This window comes from Schistocerca serialis, chromosome 2, assembly GCF_023864345.2.
Source record: "Schistocerca serialis cubense isolate TAMUIC-IGC-003099 chromosome 2, iqSchSeri2.2, whole genome shotgun sequence".
NCBI classification, from domain to species: Eukaryota; Metazoa; Arthropoda; class Insecta; order Orthoptera; family Acrididae; genus Schistocerca; species Schistocerca serialis.
In genome coordinates this window covers 985,756,566-985,762,498 of record NC_064639.1, presented here as the reverse complement: position 1 = coordinate 985,762,498, position 5,933 = coordinate 985,756,566, and positions in this window count along the sequence as shown.

The window sequence follows — 5,933 nt, the reverse complement described above, 5'->3', positions numbered from 1 at the left end:
CTTGAAAGCCTGTGTCGACTTCTCGCTATGACCTAACATTTAATTCAAATTATTAACTTTTTCTGATGACATGTAATAAAATTATTAACATTTTCTATGGTCATGACAACATTAATACTAGAGATCTGTGATTTTCTCGTAAAGTTCTATCTTTTACTGTCTGCCTTATAGTTATGTTGCCTGAATTAATAAATTTTTGTTGTCAATGTGATACATTTCCAGGAAGAACTCAAAATGAAAAATACCAAGTGAATGTGTCATATAACCGTTACGTCCCCCACCCCTCCCAACACCCTTCTTCCTTCTCAAACTTTATTACTCATAAAGGTTTTTTCATTTGAGTGGAAATTTTTATATAAAATCACCTACATTATTATTACAGCACTGGTCTCATTTTTCCTTGTTTTTCTGTTAGGGTATCCACAGACTGAAAATTTACTTTAGAAAATTTTAGTACACTAAATTTTGGTTATTGATAAGTGTCTGAGATGCATTATTGAGCTCCATTTAATCAAAGCATTCTTCCTCTTGACAACTAAAACATAGGCAATTAACATATAAATTATATCTTGTCACTGAACTGTTTCGTGATAGTTATTTATAATGATCAGAAAAACATGACTTGAGTCAGCATTCCTGTTTCACTACTTGTAGACATTCAGTTAGAGAAAAGTCACTGATAGCAGTTAATCAAACAATGGAAACTCCAGGTAGGAATATCAACAATGTAGGAAAAGACAGATTGCTACTTACCATAAAGAAGACACATCAAGTCGCAGACAGACACAATTAGAAGACACTTTTAATTGTACCTGTCTGCAACTTGATATCAATAGCAATTAATAGTAGTTGTGCTAAGGATGTACTCGAATCATCATTTACATAATGTAGCATTTACTTAACTCTAATGCTTTTCTGTCAACCATGTACCTCGTGTGCAAAGTAAATGGCATGAGTAACTACACACTTTCACCCTTAAATACTGGTATCTTACTGTGCAGTAGTCATCATCTCCCTTAAGTGTAACACATTACAAACTTCACACAATGTGAAAGTCTTAATGCTCCAATTTACCTATAGTTAGAAACAACATATATGAAAATTTATAATGCAAATAGTAGGAGAAAAATTGAGGAAGCTCTTGTATATTGTACTAGATGTGTAACTGTTTCACATGTACTGTTGAATGCAGTTCCTGAGTACAACTGTATAAAAGGTTTTCAAGAATGTTTTTAAGTAAACCAACAAAAGAAAAACTACATAAAAGTACTTCATCAAAATATTCAATACTTTGGTAACAAAAAATTAGAAGCAAAAGTACTCCTGAGTGAAGTAAGACCAGACACATTATACATAAGTGAACATGGACTAACTGAAAGTAAAATACATAATGTTGCAATAAAGGACTACAAACTAGCTAGTTACTTCTGCAGATCTAAATATAAAGGTGGTGGCACTTGTATATATATTAAAACAGGTACTCTATCAAAGAATGTAAACAGTGAAGCTGCTACATTTCCCATAGCTAGAAAAAAAGACTTTGAAGTTACCGGTATAGTGGGAGAGGATTTTAGAGTGTTTTGTGTGTACAGGTCACCATGTGGCAATATTAGCATCTTTCTAAAAAAAATTGCTAGCTTATTGAGAATGAATATGAAGAGAAATCTTACTATATGTGGAGACTTCAACATTGACATGGGAAAAGACACAAAAATAAGACAGGGTTTTGAAGAATTGTTAATACAGCATAACATGAAAGTGACAATAACTGCACCAACAAGAGTGACTTCACAAAGTGAGACAGTTATTGACAACATAATTACTAATATGTGTAACTATGAGTCACATGTAGTTCAGACAGAAATATCTGATCATCATGGACAACTAATCAGCTTTTGAAGAAGTAATGACACAGTATCAGAACCAAAACAAACAACCAAAGAAATTAGGATCATCAGTGAACAAAATATCAACATCTTTAGAACAATGTTAAGTAAGGAAACCTGGAATGAAACCCTACAGGCCCAGAGTGTAAATGAAAAATATGATGCATTTATTTCAACAATCAAGTACCATTTTAATGTAGCATTTCCCAAAGTAAAGAGACAAGAAAGGCAGCAAGATCAAACACAGTGGATTACCAGTGAAATACTAGAACAGCAAAGGAAGCTTCAGGATGCGAGACGGATGAGCGAAGTTGAAAACATTAAAATGTTAAAAAAGAAGTATAGAAAAACAATAAGAGAAGCCAAAGCAAGAGCAACTGACACCACTATAGTGAACTCAAAAAAACAAGGCAAAGGCAGCTTGGAATGCAATCAATGCTGAAAGAAAGGAAAAAGATGGGTCAAACAAAGAAGAAGGTATTAGGTCAATTAAAATAGACAACACAGATGGTATGGAAATAGCAAACATACTGAATAATAACTATATCAGTGTAGTAGAAAACTTAAAATTGGAAGGAAATAGTCAAAAACAGAAGGGTATTAAGGTACCAAAAAGATCATGCAGTACTATATTCTTAAGACCAGTCACAGAAGATGAATTGCAGAAAACTGAAGTCCAAGAAATCAGCTGGTGATGATGAAATATCAAATCATGTAATAAAGCTGGTATGTGAGGAGATAATACCACTGCTGAACATAGCAAACTGTTCTTTCAGAGATGCAATTTTTCCATAAAAACTGAAGATAACGAAGGTAGTGCCAGTGTACAAGAAAGGGTATAAGAATGATCCCAACAACTACAGACCAGTTTCACGGATATCAGGTTTCTCAAAAATCGTATAAATGCTTATGTATACCAGATTAGTTAACTATTTGGACAAACACAACATTCTCATACCCTCACAACATGGTTTCAGAAAGGGTAAATCTACAGAATCAGCAACTGCCAGTCTAACAGAATACATTTTACAGTCCTTAGATGAGAAAAAAGTTGTCTCTGCAATGTTTCTGGATCTTTCAAAGGCATTTCACACCATTGACCATGAAATGCTGATACAAAAATTAAGCAACTATGGCATTCGGGGGCAACCAAGTGAATGGATAAAATCATACTTGTGCAACCGCAAACAGTATGTATCATTAGGAAACTCGTACCAATCAGAAACCAAATCCATCAAATATGGAGTGCCGCAGGGTTCGGTAATGGGGCCATTGTTATTTAATGTGTTTGTTAATTATATAGGTGTTGAGGAGGAAGAAAAGAAAATATTGTATGCTGATGACATGACAATACTAAATAGTGACCAAAATATGGAACAGCTTGAGAGAAGAGCATACATATCTGCAAATGTCACAGCTCAATGGCTGTTGGAAAATGAACTGGTTATAAATCTAAAAAAAGACTATGTATGCAGTGTTTAAAAACAAGGAAAAGGCTGTAGACATGGATTTAGAGGTTGATGGAACAAGGCTGGAAGAAGTAGAATCTGCTAGATTCTTAGGTATTGTTGTGGATAATGAACTGAAATGGAAAAAACATATTAATAATGTCTGTAAGAAACTGAGCTCTGTCATATTCTTAATGATGCAGCTATCACAGTATTCAGACAAGAACCTTCTGTGTACAGTGTATCATGGACTTTTTGAACTATACTTACAGCATGGAGTGACTGTGTGGGGAAACTCAAACAAACAAGTGACAAAATGAGTGTTCACTTTACAAAAAAAAAAAGCAATTAGGACCATTTTAAGAAGAAAGACCTCTGAAATGAGCAGAAACTGTTTCAAGAATTTAGGTATCTTAACTTTTTCATCATTGTATATACACAAAACAATAATGTACATCACAAAAGATAGTGAGGACTGGATTACAAATGCTAGTGTACACACCCACAATACAAGAAGGAAGAATGAAGTACGGAGCATATCCCACCGACTGGCAATGCTAGAAAAAGGACCCCAGTACTCTGGTATCAGACTACTAAGAAGTCTGCCCAAAAACCTGCAAGATCACAATGACTTTCCAAAGAAACTTAAAGACTATCTCATTGAAAAAGAGTTTTACAGTGTTGCAGAATACTTGTGCCATTGAATTTGTATATATTGTTATTCATTATCAGTGATGTAAAAATGTAAGCTAAAGTTGTAGAAAAATAAGTGATAAAGAATGTTAATATACTTTGACATGTTCTATATTACACGCACATTTACTGTACACAATGTAATCTTACAGGATCAAATAAAATTCAATTCAATTCAAGTTATACAATTTGCTGTCATATGGTAAATGAGTACTCACTCTTGCTGTTCTAAGTAATTATACTTACTGCCTATCATGTTTCTGCAAAGGTGCTCAATATGCATTGCACCTGCTTCTTCCAACCTGTACTTTTATGGCTTCATTTTCATTACAGATGGTGTTATAATAACTGCACCTCTGCAAATTTATTTATTCTGAATTGAATTTGTGAAAGATCTGCCAATCAGTGTTACAAAAGGGTGTGGATGCTGTACAAACAAGCTGAGGTAAAAAAACCACACTACAGGAGGGTACAGCATGACAGCCATGTTGAACAGGCTATTCTGACAGCCATTGAAGAAACAGAACCAACTGCAGATTGGGACAAACAATTCCTATAGTCTGGGCTCTGAGATCATACTGGGATCATTCCAGTGACTGGCAAAGAAGATTGAGCAGATCAGCTTTGTACATGAAGCTTCAATGAAACAAGGTGGGAACTGAAAGTCTTGTGGGATTCTCTGGGCTAGACTCGGTATCAAGGACGATACAAGCTTATAATTGAATCCTTCTGTTGACCACCAGACTCACCTCCAGATGTTACCAAAAACTTTAGAGAAAACCTACAAACATGGTGGAAATACATTAGAACTAACAATAACAAATAGACCTGACTTCTTTGATGATACCCTCACAGAAATTGGTATCAATTATAGTGTGGCAGTTGTAACAACAACAATTACCAATATACAAAGGTCAACTAAAACAAGTAGAATAATTTGGATTTTCAACAAACTAAATAAAGAGGCAGTAGTGTATCCAAACATGGAACTTCAATTGTTTATCTCTGGGGAAGGGCATGTAGCACTGTGGCTCACTTATAGAAGAATAGTGACCAGTAATGGATAGATGCATACCTGGCAGAACAGTTCATGATTGGGAGGGATCCTGCATGGTATACAGTCACTGTAGAGAAACTTTGAAAGTAACAGAGGTGTAAAACAAAACATTGGGCTATACACAGGGAGATGCTGAATGAAACTCATTTGGCTGTCAAAAAGAACAATGTGTGAAGCCTTCAACGACTGCCGTAGCAGAAAATTATTGAATGCTCTCTCACAAACACAAAGGAAATTCTGGACATATCTAAAGGCTGTCAGTGATACCAAAGTTAACATCCAAACACTGATGGATCAGACAGGCAAAGAAAGTAAGGGTAGTAAATCAAAAACCAGAAATGCTGATCTCAATTTTCAAATCTAAAGATGTTCTACAGGGCTGTACTGGGTCCATTCCTGTTCAATGTGTCTGTTACCCTCATTTTTGCCCTGTCAGGCAATATTGTGTCTAGATTATACAAATCTAATCACACAAGTTGTCGATCCAGAGGAGCTGCGATGCATTGTAAATGTAGCTATGGACCGATGGACTAATTGATACCAGGGAAATTATTTACAAATTGATAACAATAAAACTGAAGATCTTGTTTTCAATTTAAGGGTTTCCAATGAACATCAAAAAAATAATCAAACTCTTAGGTTTCCACATAGATCAGAAACTCAGTGGGGTGAGTCATACAGAAAAATTGTGCTCGAAACATTCTTGAGTAATGTATCTGCTTTACAAACTAAGGAAGAGTGTAAGCAAAACCCTACTAGCATAAGAATATTTTGCATTTTTCCACTCCCACCTTACCTAAGGAACACCTCTATGGGGTAACTGCCCCATCTCAAAAACTGTATTCAAGT